General features: G+C 55.9%; 2 protein-coding genes across 3 annotated transcripts in view; one reads left to right on the top strand and one right to left on the bottom strand.

The window, feature by feature from the left end:
* The window catches only part of PEMT (phosphatidylethanolamine N-methyltransferase), a 123,168-nt gene that overhangs the window by 99,371 nt on the left and 5,024 nt on the right, over positions 1-18,773 (bottom strand). The window lies entirely within an intron of this gene.
* The window catches only part of RAI1 (retinoic acid induced 1), a 61,894-nt gene that overhangs the window by 24,329 nt on the left and 18,792 nt on the right, over positions 1-18,773 (top strand). The gene's annotated exons all lie outside the window — the stretch shown is intronic.

An 18,773-nucleotide genomic window follows, 5' to 3' on the forward strand; every position in this document is an offset into this window, starting at 1 on the left:
TGTGTGTGTGTCCTATTTGCAGCAGAAACGGAGGAGCCGGGGGGCGTGAGGGGGGGTGTTTTGCTTTTCTGGAAGTAATAAAGAAATTTGCAACCGGTCCAAAACCCCTCCTGACTTGCCGATTGATGGGTGTCTGAACAAAGATACAGCTGAGACTTGGAAATATTTGTGTGTGTGGAAGGGATGGATTCCGTTTTGCTTGTCCTGACTCCCTACTTTTGCAAAGTTAAAATAATAATGGGCACGGGGCTGCGAAAGCCTCTGCAGAGGGAAGTCTTCCCGGGGAGGCTTATTTAATTGAGGAGTTATGGATGTGCATGGTTTTATACTTCCAAAAGTTGCGGCGGTGCCGCGGGCGGGCGCCTGGCTCTCCTTGCCGTTGTCTGCACGTGAGAACGCTGACTTGATGGATTTTCTTTCTTTTATTCGGTGGCTGGCGGGGCAGGAAAAAAAATGAATCTAGCAGATAACCCGAGGAATCGTGGGGTTTGCACATCTGGCTGTGCCTTTGGGAAGCCCCTTGGTGGGACTTTCACCTCCCGCTCCCTTTCTCCCACGGCAAATTKTGCCTCCGAATCCTCCGCTGACATTAATAAACAAACAAACCAGGGAATAACCGTGGAGCCCGGTGAGGGGGCTTGGAGTGCTGCCGGGGGTGGGGGGAACCGTGTGCTTTTGTTTTAAATAACGAAACGGCGATGATTGGAAACATATGAATAGGATGCAATGCAGAGCGGGTGTGTTAACGGGGCGGGGGGGAAGAGCTGGAAAACTGCTTATACGACAGAAGCAGAGCTTGAATGAGTGTGGTGAGATGAAAGGCGAGAGGTCCGTCCCTCGCCCGGCTGCGGGGCTGCGAGGGGGGGCGATTCCCAAAGGCAGAGGAATGATCTTGGGGTGGGGAAGCTCACTGGGGGGGAAAAAAAAACCCCAAACCTGAAGTATGTGATTATATCCCATCCAACTTTACCGGTTGCGGCGTTAATGGAACTAATTGTACTCAAAAATAATAAAACCTGGGGAAAATATGCCTGTGTGTGGAGGGGGGGAGATGTGTGGGGAGCAGAAGCAGGTCCCCAAACCCCAGTGGCCCCCCAAAAACGCCGTCGAGGTGGGGGATACCGAGGCGGTATCCAAACGTGGCCGGATTGTGTTTATTTGGGCGGAAATAAAGATGGAGCAACTGCCCTGGGGAAGGCTGTAATCCCCCAGGGAACGGCTCCGAAACCGCGCCGGTGCTGCCCTTCGCTGCCTGCCCTTCGCTGCCTGCCCTGCCTGGCCTTGCTTTTGTGTTTGTTTGCTTCCGAGGAGGGGGGAGAAGGGAGCTGGTGGGGGGTGCGAAGGCGGGGAGAAGCCGTGAGGGCGGAGAGCCGATTTAAATTGGACTTAATGGATTCCCAGGGCAGCTCTTTTAGATGAAAGTCAAAATAAGAGCCAAAGTGAATCTCAGCAGACCTGTCTGTTGCATTAGAGATGCAGCCCTTCCTCTCCCTCCCTCCCTTTATTCTTTAAAAGAGAGGGGGAAAAAAGTGTTATCCGTACGGAAGACGGCRTGGAGTTTCTCATTCCTATAATGCGAGCTCTAATTGAAGAACTTGCAGCCTCTTGGGAGAGTCTTTACTGATCGCTGCTTTTGTTATTCATGCCGCGCTCTGTTTTCTTGGGATTTTTTGGGGGGGCTGGTGCAAGTCTGGTCGCGCCGGGTGTGATGCAGTGTGCCCCCCAAGCTGGCTCTGTGGGCTGGCGGCAGGTAGGACCCTCTGGTCTCCTCCTCAGGGGGTCCCAGCGGGTTCCCCCGAGCGGTTTGGGCTGTGCTGGAGGAGGAGATGAGCGGCTGAGCCCCCCGGGAGCTGTCGGGGTGAGATGCTGCAGTCTGGCTGCGGGTGGCTCTCGTCCTCGCAGGACCCCTGGGCTGGGGGACGGATCCTGCCTGGCGTGGCACATGGGGATGGGTRCAAAGCAAAGCTTCTGCCCCCTGCCTGCGCTCACTGTGGTGACTTCGGGGTGYCGTGGGGTGCCACAAACCTTCTTGGTGCAGAGAGCATAATGCAGCCCTGCTGTCACAGCTCTCCTGTCCCACAGGGCTCTGCGGTGTCACCTGGAGGGGACAGGTGTTGTGCCAAAGCCACGTGGATCCTCTGCCAACCCAGGGTGAGGAACAGGACACGGCCACTGAGCCTGCAGGAGTTGTGCTGGCAGGAGAGGCAAGTTTCCCTCCTTCCCTGCCTTTTCTGTTGCTCAGGCATTCAGGACAGGGATGCAAAGGGGGACTGGCAGATGGGGCTCCCYGCTACAGAGGTCTCATCACCCCCACTTCCCCTCCCAGCCCCCTTGCKTGGCCAGAGGAGGTGGTGGCCATCCCAAAACCCTGTGTCCCAACGAGGTCCCATGGTGATGCTGCCCATGGCAGTGGCCTGGCTTGGTGCAGCCAAAAGCTCCTGGGGGGCAGGTCCCTCTTGTCCCTGTGTCCCTTTCCCAGCCTTGGGCACCCATTTGAACTACACTTGGGCTCTGCGTGGACAAAAACAAGAGCCACAAGCCCCAGGGCTGCTCTCAGTGACATTTGGTGGCCATAGGGTGAGTGTGGCTGGGGGAGAGGGTGTGTGAGCAGGACAGGGCTCCACCAGCCCATCAGCTTAGCACGGAGCCAGAGCAGTTAACCTGGACATCTGATCTCCCCGGGAATTGTGTATTGACCCTGACAGCGATGCATCAGGAGTGACAGACTCTCCATCATCGATCCCTCTCCTCCCATCACCAGGTGTCGACACCGACAGTCGTGGAGCCAGCTTTAATTTCAGGCCTCTGGCTCCAACATGGAACACTAAGCCACGGTCCCAAGGTGCCGCCAGGCTTTGCAAACAAACACCTCCACAGGCAGGTGACTGTCCCCATTTTGTGGCAGGGGTGGCACTTGCTGTGGCTGGCCATCTGAGCCGGGGACAGGGGACTATCTCAGGGGCCATCAGACAGGGTGACATCACAACCTTTGGTGGGGGACCCAGGGGTCACCTGGAGTTCCTGATTTGCCAGTCTTTGCTAGGAAAACCTCTGATCTGGTCCTCTTGTGCCATCAGTGTCGAGCAGCTGAGGATGTGCCCAAGCTGGGGTGTCCCAGTCCTTCTGCAGCCTCTTCTGGGTGACCTTATCTGGCCTGGATGTATCTTACTTTTCCCACCTCTAAAATGGCCACTGCCAAATCTGCTGGGTGGTCAGGTGGGTGTCCCAGTCCTTCTGCAGCCTCTTCTGGGTGACCTTATCTGGCCTGGATGTATCTTACTTTTCCCACCTCTAAAATGGCCACTGCCAAATCTGCTGGGTGGTCAGGTGTGTGTGCCACCCCGCAGAGACCCGCTGGGGAGCACGGTGGGTTTTTTGGGTGCCTTGACTTCGGGTGCTGGTGGAGGCTGACTGGCACATCACCTCTCCTCCTTCCCAGCATCTTGAGATTTCCGAGACGCACRCAGCCAAGCTGGGGCTGAAAAAGCTGCTTGTGGTTCAAGAGCRTCTCCTCGACGGAGGAGAGAGGGAGGCTTTTCATTCCTCCCTTTCTTTTGGAGCTATCCAAGCTCYCCTCACCGGTGCAGGGGCTCTTCCTGCTCCCCCCTGCAAGGGAACATTAAAAGCCAGGGGCAGMGGATATCTTGACACCCCGTCAATCCGAGCCTTTTACAGCAGCAGTCTCTGAAGGCTGGCACTGCTGCACAGAAGAAAACAAGTGAGAAGAGGGGGGGAGGCGAGAGCAAGCCTTTGCAGCCGGCAATCGATAATTGTGGTGTCACTCACTGCCTTGGAAGTTCCCGCATCCCCACGGTCGCTRGTGGAGGGGGAGAAGGGGAGGGTGAGAGCTGTGCTCTGCCCTGCCAGCACCGGGCACAGGGCAGGGAGGGTGGCGGAGGGCAAGAGCCCGGCCCCGAGCAGGAGCCTCCCGCTGCATTACTCACCACTTGATGTAGCTTGAACCTTTCAACTCCCTCCCCTTGGGGATGGAACGGGCTGGGCAGAAGGTGTTGAYGGAAAACGCTCTCCTTTCTTAGCTTTGAGGGTTTTTATTCCCCTTTCCCTGTTGTTTTTTTCTTCCCCACCTCTCTCTATGTGCATTTTGGGCTTTAATAATCCCCCCAAAATGTAAAAGAAACCCAAAAAAAATCCCCCAACACGGCTCCCCCTCATGTGTGTCTCGGTCTCAGCAAAAGCCGAGGCAAAAGATCAAGGAATTCTTCCTTTTGTGCAGCTTTCAAGACCAAAGATGTGCCGGTGAAAAGGGGAGGCTCAGAGTACCAGGCACACACAAGTGTTAAAGGAGAGGCTTCCCTTTTGTCTCCAAGGCAATCAGCCGGCGAAGGGATCCACAAATTAATTAAAAATTGCTCTGTCTTGATTGAGTTATTCCTGCTCGCATCCCACCTGCCTRTCAAAAGACTGGGAATGGCAGGAGGAAATTCCTATTTCTTTCCCAAACAGCTCAGACACGTACCACGGTCTGTCTCRCTTGCCTTTTATCCCAGGCAGCAAAGGAAATAAAAAAAAAAGAAAGGGCTGGCGCGGTATCCAAAGAGATCTCTCCCGGAGGATGCGTCCCCTCTCCTGCGCTAACAAATGCTGCGGTATTTGGACGATTTGGAAGAAAAATGAGCAGATTTACGTGTCAGGCATGGGCCAAATTGTAGTTGTAACTCCATGAAGTTGATGGAGATCCATCGGAGATTAATTTGGCCCCAGGTCTGGCGCTTGCTCCGCAGGGAATAGGCTGGATCTCTGCCTTGGTTGAAACAAGAGGTATTCAAATGGGTTTGTTGTGGCTGTGCTATGCCCAAGTGGTAGAGCCGAGCAAAAATCCCAACTGGTTGTATCCCCGGTGCCAAAGYGCCATAAATACACCTCAAACTGTCAAGTCCTGCACAGTCTCTACCGCATTTACCACTGAGAAAGCTTTGAGGGGGTAGATTTATCTGTAGGGGCTGTACACAAGTCTTCCTGTGTGCTTTGCTAAGAGRCTTGAACTCCATCCCGGTGTCCTGATGGGGGAAGCCTTTCTGTTTTCTGGGATTTCCACCCAAACCAAGCCTGCGCTGGGGTTCAGCCTGAGCCCCAGAGAGCCCAGCTCTCCTTCCGTGGGCTCAGGCTCTGGTTTTGGGGGAGCATCATCAGTCAGTGCCTCCGAGCAGGATTTGGAGGGGGGGGGGGTGGTTTGCTGCTTTGCAGTCAGACCTTGCTTCCTCCGCTTTATTGTCATCTCCGCTCTTAGTCACCGCTCGATGCCTCACCAGGGGACATTGCTCCTGCTGCATTTATGGCAGCCACTAAAATTGGCTGCTCCGATGGGGAGGGACGCTGAGCATCAGGGAGGCTYTGCCCGGCTTATGGTCCTTGGCATCACGTGAGGAGTTTAGGGGAGCTGCAGGGCAGGTCGATCACCAAATGGGTCCCCTGTGCTGAGGATGGACCTCCAGCTCTGCCGGGTCCCTCCAGCTGATGCATGAGGGAATATGGGAGCAGTGCTGGGAAAGAGCAGCAGCGGCCACGTTCTCAGGTGGAGATGGCCGGCGTGTAAATGAAAATGAGATGCTCGATAAAGTAGGAAAGCATAATTAAAAMCGTTCACGGCTGCTGGCTCGCAAAGCGTGGGCACTCAGTGATCCAGCGAGGCACAGCCGTCCCCCCCTCCCCAAACCCCACAGCTCTCAGCCCGCCTCGTCCTGTAATAGCGTGTCCTTCACATGCCTGTCGCTGCATGATCTATAGAACAGGGCTGGCCTCTCACACCACTGCCTTCCACCAGGCCAGTGACTGGATTCTCCAGAGGAGCCTCTAGTCCTATCATAGCATGTCCTTCACCGTGACTGCTGCTGCACAGAGACACGGCAGCACGGGGCTCTAATACCTTGTAATTCACTGTGACTGCTGTGGCAGGACCTGCACCGTGCTGTGCTGCCGCAGCCCTTCAGACCCCTTGGCTTTTGTATCTGCTCTTTGGTTTCAGAGCAAGGCCTGGGTGGGAGAGGCTCATGGTGGGGGGACCTTGGAGGTGCCCTGGGCTTAGRGCCTGGTCCCTGGCTCCTGGTGGGCGTGGGAAGGTGCTGAGTGTCCCTGGAGCACGACCCTTTCCTGCCTCCTGGGTGGATTAAAGGAGGGAGTGCTGGGGGCCAAGCCCTGCTTTGGCAGGGGAAAAATCTCTGAGTGTGCCAGGGTGAGAAATAGCCCTTGGATGCAAGGAAAGCATCCTTCCTCTGGGTGGTTTGGGCATCATAATAAATGTCAGTATCTCTGCACACACAAAGGAGAAGGGGACATTTGGCTACTGAGCGCGTTTGTTCCAGAAGCTGATTTACTTTGAAGACTTAAAGTGTTCTTTGATGCTTCCCTCTTTGCTGGTTAACCCTGTTCCTTTGCCAGTTAAATAGAAATGCAGCTGCCATCAATAAAGCCCTTCTGGAGGCTCTTCCATGGACATTGCCACACCGCTGTTTTCCTTGCACTGTGCTGGACATCACTCCCTCTTCCTTTGATCTGTTTTAGTTCCTCCATGGGCAGAAGGTGATGCACCCCTGAGCTTTTGCTGCCCTGGTAAGGTGATGCACCCCTGTGCTTTTGCTGCCCTGGTAAAGCGAGGATCCCTGGGAGGGGTGAGGGTTTTCCAGACAAGTGATAGAGATCCCAATGTTCACAGCATCCCCTCAGAGCCGTGGGTGCCTGTGCTGTGGCTGTGCATGGAACAGGGTGCAGGTGACTATGGCTCAGCCAGGAACTGGGTTTGGGGTTGTTGCTTTGTGTTGCYGGGTTTTCTTTGGAGGCGAAGCATTGGAAAGCCGTGCCTGGAAACTGGAGCCTGTAGGAAGAGTGAGGATGTCTTGTCAGGGCTCCCAGGATGCGAGAAGAGTATATTTGGTGGTGAGATAGATTAGGAAGAATATTTTGGGAGCTAGTGCTTCCCTGCAGCATGATGCTCAGCTTGTTTTCTAAAAAACAGGAGTTGGCATCTCCTGTTTTGCTTCCGTACAAATCATCAGCGTTGCTGCTGCTCCTGCTTGGACTGGGGAAGCAGGAATTTGGCCCAGTGGCTTTTTTTTCCTCCTGCTTCCCCCAGCAGCCTGCAAACAGCTGTAAGGAGAGCAGAGATCATTAGCTGGCAGGATCAGATGAGATAGTTTCTTAAAAGGATTGTCTGATTTCTCTATTGATCAGCCTGATTTAAAAGGGGGAGTTGGGTCAGAGGGCATAAATTATCATTGAAGGAGGGGTGAAGGCCTCAAAGGCTGTGCTGCACTTAGCTGCAGTGCTGAGGAATGTGTCTCTCGGCAGGGACGTGCCGAGCTGAGCGCCGTGGCTGCCGGCCAAGCTGGGTCTCCTCTACGCTGAACTGGGAACCGAGTCAAGGGAAGTGCATTTAAACTCGGTTAAAGAGCCTCTCTCTCTTCACCAAACTGGTTTCTGCAGCCCCCTCCGGTATTGCAGCGGTGGTGTTTGGGGTCAGAGGAGGGAGGGGTGCAGCGTGTGGCCCCGTGTGAGGTTTGGGGTCTGGTGATGGGTTGGGGCCTCCATGGGGTCCTGCTGGCTCTGAGCTCCCTCCCTCCCACTCGAGAGAGAGGATGCTCTCACCCTGCAGAGCCCTGTGACCTCTCCCTGGCTTTCCCCTGGCTCCCTGTGTGGTCTCCAGCGAGATGTTGAGCCACGGGAGGTTTCTGCCTCCCTGGCTGTAAAATGAAGCTAATCTGCAACCTGAGGTTGCTGCTTTCCCCATTCTTGTGATTGCTGCCCAAGGCTCCTGCATCTCCTGCCACCAGAGTCATGGGACTTGCAGGCTTTGCAGTGACCCCCAGCTCTGGATGGAAAGGGGAGTGGGAAAACATCCAGGGAAAATAAGACACCATCCACATTGATGCCAGAGGGTCTGGTTTTGGGGATATGGCACATCTTCCAACTGACTTGTTCTGCTGCAACGTGGATTCTTGTTCGTTCTTCCCTCATTTTCATCCTTCCTCATAATGGAGGAACCTTTTGTGCCCAGGTCAGTGTCCAATCTCTGCCTTCTCCCAGGGTTTGCATCTCCCACAGTTCTCAGGGGAAGGACTGTGAGGATCTGCAGTGGGCTTRTGTCACTGTGACAGGGTTTTGTCACCCCAGCAGGGCATGAGCTGGAGCCAGGACAGGCTKCCTGGCCAGGAGAAGCTGCAGAAGCCGTTGTGGGATGCCAGATCATTCTCTGATTATGGTTTGTACCCTTTCCAGCCTTGATGGAGTTTGTTCCTCTTATTTCTGGCTGTGCTAAAATAAAATGGTACAAGAAGTGTGATTTCTGGAGCTGTGGGCAGGTCTGAGGTGCCCCGGTGAGCACTGGCTTGGGGCATCTTCCTGGAGTGGTGCCATGGGGGAGGCTGACACAGCTCCCCTGCTGATGTCCCCAGGCTGGGGACATGTCCCAAGAGTGGGTCCATCTGCCCTTTGCCAGKGCTGCTGCCTGTCCTCTTGCTGCTGCCCTCCTGCATGGAATCATTGAATCACAGAATCCTTAAGGGGGGAAAACCCCTCTAAGACCATCAACTCCAACCCTTAATCCAACACTGCCAAGGCCGCCACTAAGCCATGTCCCCAAATGTCACAGCCATGCTTCTTGAACACTTCCACCAATATCCTGAGCAGCCTKTTCTGATGCCTGACCACCTTTTGGTGAAGACATTTTTCCTTATATCCAACTTCAACTGCCCCTGGCTCAGCTTGAGGCCATTTGCCCTTGTCCTATCGCTTGTTACCTGGAGCTCAACTCCCACCTGGCTGCACCCTTCTGTCAGGGAGTTGTGGAGAATGAGGAGTTTCCCCCTGAGCCTCCTTTGCTCCAGACWGAGTCCTCCAAGCTCCCTCAGCTGCTCCTGGTGCTCCAAATCCTTCCCCAGCTCTGTTGCCTTTTTCTGGACATGCTCCAGCACTTCAGTGTCCTCCTTGGAGTTTGGGGAACATCCCCATGTGYCCAATCCCTGTGCATGATGGGGACAGCAGCGTGGTGGTTCCCCATGACGTGTGGCTTGGAAGGAGATGAKCCAAGTCATTATCACGGCTCACTTCTGCCAGGTGGAGAGCAGGGGACCRGCATTCCAGCCCAGGGCACGGCTGGGAGCGGGCAGTGCCAGGAACAGGGTTCAAAGGCTTAGCCAGGGCGGTGGGGACTCATGGCAGCCCCGCTTCCACTGAGGAAGAGAGCATCTCATCCAAGCATCCACCAGCATCRGCCTCCCGGCACGGCCGTGGGAGCAGCCACCAGCGTGTGGCAGCTGGGCCGGCATTATCCTGGAAATGTCATCCGAATGCCAGCCCGCCGGTGAGCGCCAGGACGTGGCGGGAGGCGGTGACTCGGCTTGCCGGCATTGGCTACCATTTTAGAGGAAATGTGGAGCGGCGGGTAATTATTTCTCGTTCTTAATTGAAATTTCAGCCTCAGTGGTTYGCGAGAGCAGGCGGGAGCAGGAGCACGGCGAGCGTGGCACGAACGCAGGGCTCGTTGTGGGATGAGGGGGAGAACGAGTGAGCCGAGCCTGTGGGGTGGCAAAGCATCTCCCAGCTCACACAGTGTCCAACACTCCCGGGAAGGAATTCCCACAGCCCACAGCATGGCCTGATCTTGGTCACAAAATAAAACGAACCCCCAGTACGCTGAGATTTTAATTTTTTTTTTTTTTTTAAGCGGGGGAGGATGCTTTATTGTTTCTTTATCCCTGTATTTCTGTTTTGCTTCGGATGAAGGGCCAATTAACTGGAATTAGGCGCTGCAGCCTGGCACCCCGCGTCGGCTCGGAGCAATCAGGTGTAGCGCAGCATGGCTGATGAGAGCCAATCAAGATGTATAAATGAGGTGTTGACATTCAAACAGCAGGTACCCGCGCCGCCCGGCCGCAGCCGCGCTTGCGTGCTGCCGAGATCCAGGCACGGAGCAGGGCTGGAGCCCGATGGGCCAGCTGGGCTCTGCTTTGGCTCCAAAGCATGTTGTGTTCAATGTGATGGTGGGGATGCACTGAGCTGCCCGTGCTGGGGGCAGTGGGTATCAGGAAGGGCAGTGGACATCCCTGCCAGGCTCTGTTTGCTGGCAGCCCCCATGCCCAGTGCTGGTGCATCCCATGCWCAAGGAGATGCAGCAGCTGCTGAATCTGTAGTGCTGCTCCAGGGTGAGCAAKGAAACAAAATACTTTGGGGAAACTGAGGCACAATGGGGCAAGATGGTGGACAAGGTCCGCAATGCTGAAATCTGGTGTCACCCTCTGGGTTTTGTGTTTCTTTTGCTGGGTCAGTTTTGCCTTCAAGTCCCTGGGACTGTGGATGGGGACCTTGATGYGACCGCCACGCTGGTGAAGGGCCAGCACCCTCCAGCACTTTGTCACCCACAGCTCTTGGGCTTGCCACAGCTGCCATGGGACAGTGGGGACCAGGGGCAGTGGCAGCGTGGCAGCGCTGSCCAGGCCAGAGGAGCTCAGAGGCCATCCAGGGAGGAGAAAGCAGCTCCATGGCGAACAACCTCATCAGCGTTTCCTGTCTCACGATGGAGAAATCGCATGTGGCGAGAGGCTCTAAAAATAGGCTCGGCAAACTTTTAACCACATTTGCAGATGTTAAAGGTAAAGCCAGAGCAGCCCCGGGGAAGAAAAACATCCCCGGCCGTGCCTCCCTGGCGTTAACCCTCAGCTCTGCTGGTGACACGGAGCTGGATGGAGAGCAGGAGCCCCTGGATGGGCAGCGGGGCTGAGCCTCTGCAGCGTCACATCGCTCTCCTGCGCGTCCCCATTAAGCGTGTGCCGGGAGGACATTAGGAGCAGGAGCACGTACCGGCAGGCTCTGTCTAACAGCGCTGCCGCCTGACCCTGATTTGTAGCAGGGCTGAGCAGGGAGGGTTGCTGTAGTGTTACAGCTCTTCCTGTGGTAATAGCTGGCTGGGCAGTGCTTGCACGGCGCTGCCAGTGGCACCGAGAGCCCGCGGTGGCACTGGGAGCCCGCGGCTGATGGGGTGGGAAGGAGGAGATGCTGTAGCTGGGTCACAGTGCATTTGCTTGCAGAACTGAGCGGGCACGTGGGGACACGGTGTTGCCACTGGAGTTGTGTCTCCCCATGGCAGCGGTGCTGGTGCCCATGTCCTTGTCCCCATCAGCCCAATGACCCTGGGTCCAGTGGTTTGTCCCACATTCTGCAGTGGGTGCGTGCCAGTGGTGCTGCTTTCTCCTTGCCTCCTGCCCCTTTGCCACTTTGCCAGGGCTGAAGTCATTTGGGGACAGTGGCCAGGGCTGCCAGGTCCTCTCCCAGCCCAGTGCCAGCTCTCTGATGGCACCCAGAGGATGTTTCACTTCCCCTGTTTCTGCCACGCTGAGGGTGACAGACCATCAGAGGGTGCCAGCCCTGTGCACACGGTGGCCACAGCAAGGTCCCTGTGGGGATCGTTGTATGGGGATGGATGCATCCCATTGTCGTGCATCCCCAGGGACTTACAGAGGCAAAACTGACCTGGTAATTGAATGGAAATAAAAACCCCTGAGGGTTGAGGTGAGCCCTAAGGTTGTAGTCCAGCAAGGGGCATTCTGTCCACARAAGATGGAAGAGGCAGCACCGTCTGTCTGCATCGCTCTGTGGTGCAATGGTCCCTGGCCTGTGCTGACCCTGCAGCCCCAAGTGGGAGACTGCAAGAATCTTTAACCTCACAAACATGGAAGATTGACTCGGACCATCAGAAAGATGAAAGAGRCAGAGAGAGGGAACAATTAAAGGGAAGAAACTGAGATTCCTCATGTTACCTTAGCTGCCCGCTGCCTGGTGCCTGCAACTCGCAGSCTCTGAGCACCTTTCGCACGCAGCTCGGTGCTGGGGCATGGGAGGGCACATGGCTYTCTCCCAGGGAGGGAACTCCCAGGAAGATTTTAATAGTTACTGTTTGTGTAATGTCTGGGGRAATCCGTTGCTTTCTGTCTGCCATTGCCTGGCTTCACCTTCTCCCTCTGGCAACTGCTGCATCCTCATGGCTGCGTTTGGGGTGGTGGGTTGGGTTGTTGTCAGCCTTCACCTGCAACCCTGGAGGGGAAAAAMTACCCCTCAGAGTTTTATGTAGCTAAAAAACCCAACCCAAACGCAGTCGCAAACAGGTGCAGGCACGGGGTGCTTTGTGGTGGGATGACTGGGATGACTGGGAGCAGTGCTGGTCCCCAAGAGGCTCCGTTGGTCACATTGGGATCGGGGTTTTGGCAAAAGGCATCACCTTGCCAGTAGGAATAATGGCCAGGAGGGGGAGGGGGCCAGGGCAGGCAGACAAGCAAATCCGTTTTATCAGACGCCGCATATTTTATGAAAGCACATTTCAGCTCTTCAGCCTTGGAAAGCTTTTCATACCCTTTAATTTTCTAATAAAAAGGAATTACGTTTGCTGAAAAGCCAGTAACAAGATTCACTGTCATTGTCTTTTGTACAGACCATAATTCCTGGCTTGGGCTCCAGCCTGCAACCCCATTGTGTGGTCCCAGGTGTGGGTCCAGAGTGCTGGCAGGGGGTCCTGAGGGTCATGGCTGTGCCAGCAGCGGGCAGGGAAGAGTTTTGCCAGTGGGATCTTGTGGCAGGTGCCCGGGAATGACAAGGGCAGAGGGGAACACCGTGTTTGCCTGCATCCACAGTGATGCCTCTTGGTGCCCAGCACAGATCCCTGAGAAAACAGCATCTGGTTTTGAGGTGGTTTCCGCTGTCTGTATGTGCCAGGTGGGGTGGCCTTTGAACTAAAAATCGGTTTAATTGCCTGGTCGTTGGCATGTAACGGTGAGCTCGAGAGCGGTGTGAGGTCCTGGCAAGGCAGGTGGCTGGCTTTCCTGGTCTTTGATGTGGCTGGGACAGGTTGTGGTTACACATGTGTCAGAGAGACTGGGTGTCTTTGTTGAGGACACTGAGCCGGTGTCCCCTGGCTCTGCGCCGGCCCCACAGATCTGACTGGTGAGAAGGTTCAGCTGGGCAGCCGGCAGCTCCCGGTCATCCCCCACCATCCTGGGTATCCCTTCTGCAGGCTGCAGGATCTGGTGTGCCAACAGCAGCCACACCTGAGATCTCAGCCAGTCCACAGCATTCCCAAAATCCAATCCCCCACAGGCTGTGACAGGGGGCAGAGCATGTCTGGGTGCCAGCTGGKGCCAGCACCAAGAGCCACCATCTCCTCCCAGCTCCCCTGAAACCCCCAACTCATCCTGGCAGCATTTGCAGCACAGAGAGCCCTTACAGGTTCACTCGCCCCCCACTTTCCTGCAGGGGTGACTGGAGCTCTGGAGCCACAGCCTTGCCCATGCCGCGCGGGCTCCCGGCCGGCTGCCACGTGGCACCGGAGCCACGATGCCGCAGCCGCTGGCGCTCCATCTCCTTCCGAGTTGCTCATTTGAAGTTTCAGCTCGCCGGCTGTTTTCATGCAGGTGGGATGCAAAACCAGCCCACAAACACCAATAAATATCTTCTATATCCTCCCCCCCCGCCTCCAATTCTCGTTTTCATTCTTACTTCCCAGCTGGTTTTGGGGGGGAAAACGGGTTTTCAAAGCTTTCCGTAAACGTGTGTAACAATAGGAAGCGTTGCCTTTTAGCCTGCGGCCGGCACAGTTTTAAATGAGGTCCCAGGTAGTCATGGTTACCTCTCCTCTTCAGTAAGAGATGACTTTTATTTCCTGCCTTTTGTATTTGCACATCTCAGATATACATTCTCCTAAACCATAATTGGTATTCACGGATAGACAGGAACGCAGGAGCGAGCTGCCACAAGAGGGGAAGAGCCAGATGGACGCAGGGGGTGTCAAGGTCTCCAAGCCCCCAAACATCAGGAAATCTTAATTTCAAGTCATTTTTCCTCCCCTGGCAAGGGCRGGGAGGCAGACCTGTCTCTCCACAGCCTCAGGGCTTGTCCTGATCCCACCTCCCTCGCAGCATCCTGGTTAGTCTSGTTGCTGCACCAGAATTCAGGATTCACCCTGTGGTCCTGCAAGYCTCTCCAGCATCCTGCCTCCCTCCCAAGCATTCCTTGATTGAGCCGCGCTGGGAGGGTGAAGGAGGGGCTGCTCTGTGTCCCTGATCCCCGAGCAGAGTCCTGACCCCAGGGGCACTTGGGGGGCCAACCCTGCGGCCCCCGATTTTTGGAGGCACAGAGGGGACGCAGAGCTGTGGGGCTGCACACTCGCAGCGGGCACAGCGCGGGGAGCGGGTGCGGGAGGGAGAAGCGCTCGGCAGTGATTGATGAAAGATCATAGCCTCATTCCACGGGATCATTGCTCAGAGTGTGGGCAAAGCTGCGTGTCCCAAGGGAACCATCGCCTGGATGCATGCAAGCCTGTGATTCAGGGCAGAGGGGATGCAAAGCCACATATTTTATGCCTTTTTTATTTTTTTTTTCTCTCTCTCTCTCTCTCTAAAGCACCAGGAAAACAAAAACCCAAGCTGTCTAATCAGAGACAAGCAGATTCCACCCACTTCCTTGGAAAACTTGCATTTGCTAGGAAATCATCTCGCTGCRTTTACAGCAAGCAGAGTGCCCCAGCGGTAGCTCGTGCCTTTCTGGCAGGATGATAACCAGCGCTGAACAATTATTGCGCTGGAGCGGGAGCAGCAGACATATTGGCTTTTCTCAGCCAGCAGGAAAGAATTTGCAAAACTAAGCAGGCGACTGGAGCAGCTCGGATTTGCAGCGTTGGATGCGCGGTGCCGGGGATTCACAGCTCACCAGATTTGCTGGTGGCAGCATATCAGGGACTCGCACACCGCATGCACCTGGGCTCCTATTTACATGAATTTTTTTTTTCTTTTTTTTTATTTTATTTTTTTTTTGTGCGAGGGAAGGGCCTTGTTTTGCTGCCTGGAAAGTGCCTCTGATTCCCAGCTTCCCCCCCTGCATGCTCAGCCCCCCAGGTGTGTGTGGGGCAGCAGGGAGGAGTTGTTTGCGTTCGTATTTTTTCCCTTTAATGAGAAAAATGTGTACTTGTCACAGTATCATAGAATCATAGAATGGTTTGGGTTGGAAGGCATTCAAAGATCATCTCCTTCCACCTCCTGCCGTGGGCAGAGACACCTTCCACTACACCAGGTTGCTCCAAGCCCTGCCTTGAACACTTCCAGGGATGGTGCATTTGCAGCTTCTCTGGGCACCCTGTGCCAGGGTCTCACCACCCTCACAGGAGGGTGTTCTCAAAAGAAATTCTCACAAAATAGTGTCAAAATTGTTGTGAAGGAGGTTGTCCTTAAGAACTGGTGCTGGGAAGAAAGGCAGCAGTTCCAGCAGGATCCTGCCCCATCCCAGCCTGGCTGCCCTYAACATCGCCAGAGGAGCAGAGTCTGGCCAGGGGTTCCCAGGGGAACCCTCTTGGGGCACAGCCACAAATTCCCAATCMAGGCAAAGCTGCTTTTCTCAGTTGTAACTTCAGGCAGAGATGTATGGGATTGCTGGAGCAACTCCCATCCTTCAAAGGTTTTTGGTTCTTCCATTGGTAAAACTCTCCCCGACTGCAGGTCCCACATCTGCCCTTGGGTTTTCCATGGGCTGGGCAGGGTGGAAGCAAAGAAATCCTTTCTCTTCAGGCTTGTGGGGTTGGGAACTGGATCTGTTCCTATTTCCCTCTGCCCACTCACAGCGATCCTTGTCTCTGCTGGAGAATTTCTGAACATTGGGATGCTCCAATGTTGAAAAGTGTCATGRTGGGGTTTTGGTGTGGATTTGAATGGTGTTCCCACTGTTGGTGCTGTTGGGTAGGGACAGTGGGGCACAGCCTGGCCCCGCTCAGGATGCAAACRGTGCATCAGTTGCACCAGCAGCTGATGGAGACTCCAGTATATTAGCAGCATTAATTAAGTTACAAAAATTATGCATGTTATCAGTTATGAGACGACCTTTCATAAACTCAGTTATTAAAGCAATAAAGCATGACCCGCTGGTCCTAACCAGTCTAATGGCTGGCTAAGAGCACGGTTTTTCACATAATACTTTTAGCAGGTCATTAGCCGAGCAATAAGGTAACGTGGAGAGGCAAAGTGATGTGCGGGAATGGCAGCGGAGGCAGAGACAGTGCTTGATGAGGGGACACGGGGCTGGGGGTCACCTGTCCTCCCACAYTGCTTGTACGGGTGTGCACAGCTCTGCTGGTGGCTGTGGTGGGCGATGCCAGGGCACTCCCAGCCTGTGTCATGCTGACATTCCAGTGCCGTGGGGCAGACCCATCCCTGGGGCAGGTGTGGGGCCATTGTGGGTCCCTCTCAGCCCTGGTTTCACTGCCAGAGCCCACATTGCAGAAGGGAGATGGGGTGTTGTGACATGACCACCCCGGGGCTCCCGACCGCAGTCCTGGTGGGCTGGAGGATGAGGATGGAGACCCTGACCTTCCGTGAGGCCAGGGGTGGGGTGGAGGGGCCTGGGCTCCCTCCACCTGAGTACTCTTGGTGTAAGGACGGTGCTGGTCTCAGCATGTGGTTGGTGTTGCTCTCTCTGGCCTGAGACCCCGATTTGGGGGTGTACAGGTTCATCCCTTCCCCGCCGTGCCTGTGGGAAATGCGAGGGCCACCCAGTGCAAGCCACCAAGCCCTGGCCCCCAGGTCCTGCTCCCTCCACACATTGGTGCTTTTACTGAGCACATCCCAGCCAAGTGTGATACCCTCCCTACCCCTGGCTGTGCCATCATACCTGGGCATGCCAAGAACTGCATCACAATCCAGCACCCCCAGCACCCCCAAAGCGCCTTTCCCTGTCCCCGCCAGCCGTTTCCTAGCACTGACCCTCTCCATAAACAAAGGAGAGGGAGAGGGAGGGTGGCTGGCATGTTAATATACTCTCCCCCCCTCTTTTCCTCCCTTCATCCCTCTGGGAAAGGCCTTTGCAGATATAAGCAAACCTTGATTAAAAGCTGCCTGACAGGCAACGGCAGCAGCAAGCAGCAGGCAAGGAAGCTCTCCAAGTCCAAAGGGAGCTGCTTCTGCTGCTGCCGCTGCTGCCTCCATTCTCAGATGTCCCTGATCCTTTAATCAATCACAGCCGCGGAAGAGAAGAGCAAACACCCGTGCCGGGGCAGAGGTATGTGCACGCATTCGTTCCAGCCGCAGCCGAGGCAGCAGGGCGGCCGCACGCCTTGGGCTGGAGGCACGGAGCCGTCCCCGCGCCTGGAGCTGCTCTTTCATCTCACGGAGACGCGCAGGGGCTGTGTCCCTGCTGGTGCCTCCGACAGCCCCGAGGAATCCGGCGCGGAGGATGGTACCCCGCGGGGTGTAGGCAGCGCGATGAGTGCGGGCAGCCTCTTGCCCTCTCCCCAGGTGCTCCAAGACGCATTCCCGGGTAGAGGATTCTCCCAGCTCCCATCCCGTGGGCTGTGCCTCTCGGGCACTCACGTGCCTGGGTAGCAGCGAGCAGGGAGAACGGGGGTGTTTGCAGATGGGGGGGAGCTGTGRGAATGGGGACAGCCACAGGGAGCAGCCTGGCTGTTGTGTCTAACACGGGACTGGCCAAAACCCATCCGTCCTTTGATGGCACACCGTGGCTGGGCACATGGAGCAGTGCCCGTGGCTCCTGGGGTGTCGCCATCGGGGAGCAGAGCCCCATCCTGTGCCGTGTGGGGTGGGCAAGGATGCACTTCAGCCCCGGAGGGACAGGCAGGGCCTCACGCCAGCTGTGGCCATGCCCRGAACCACCAGCATGCGGAGAAACCGCCCACCCCCGGGATGATTTGTCACCAAGTCCTGTGTGTCACCGCGGGGCTCGCTCCTCGGAGAGGCTGGAGATGGGGGCGGAGGGAAGGGAAAAACACGTCGTTTTAATAAAACCCAGCGAAACCCTCTCGTTCCTGACGTGCTTCCCCAGCTCGCGTGCGGYAGCGGGGRCTCCRCCGGCGCGGGGCCGGCAGGGGCAGSCGGGGACCGCGATTTCCCTGCTTATTTTTGCCGTTGCTTATTTTTAGTGCCGCATCTTAATATATTGTGACAGTGCCCTGGGATGCAGCGCGCCTCTGGTCGCAGGAGAAGGTGTCTGGGGCAGAGCTGCTTGACGCCGCAAACGAGATGCAGCCAATCGCCGGCACAAGGCCGGCTAACGAGGCACCCGCCACGAACCGGGGTCCCCGGGGGAGGCCGGGGGGAGCGGCAGCGATGAACCTGTGCATTGAATTTGTCGGAGCTCTGCAGGGAGGGACCTGCTCTTGGGGCAGTCATGGGTTTTTTAATAGGTTTTTTAATTAGGCAGTTCTGGTAATGATGGGCTGGTCACTGGCAGAGCCGATGCCAGGCGCGCATGGTGTCTTCATGTCGCGGGTGGACATGGATGGTTTGATGTTTCAGGGACCCCATGTGTACTGGGGGACTCCCTCTCTGGATCTGGTTTTTGGGAAGGGTTGAGTGGTTTCCATGCCAAGACGTGCCTCACTGTTGCATTTTTAGACCTCCAAGTGYGTTTTGAGGCAGAGAGGCAGCTGGCAGAGGCACAGGATCTTACCGGGATCGGCGTGGGATCCCACCAAGCCAGAGGTTGCCAGCACTGGCTCAGCTATGGGTGTAGTTCCGGTGGGGATGCTGTGTCCGTGGGGAGCTGTGGGTGCAGTGTGGTGCTGGGTTTGGCAGCAGGAGTCTGTGTGTAGGGGCGCTGCCTGCCCCAAGCCCATTAGTAACGGATCTTTGTGGAATAACCCTCCTCATTAAGGCGAGCTACCCCTTGTGTCAAAGCCGCTTTATAAGGAAATTATACTCGGCTCCAGCCGGGCTGTGTGTATGTAAATGGGGCGATGCACAGCCCTGATTGAGACATCATGGGGCAGCTCAGCCTGG

Source organism: Malurus melanocephalus, unplaced genomic scaffold (genome assembly GCF_030028575.1).
Source record: "Malurus melanocephalus ecotype Western Australia unplaced genomic scaffold, MMel_1.1 scaffold_504, whole genome shotgun sequence".
Lineage (NCBI taxonomy): Eukaryota > Metazoa > Chordata > Aves > Passeriformes > Maluridae > Malurus > Malurus melanocephalus.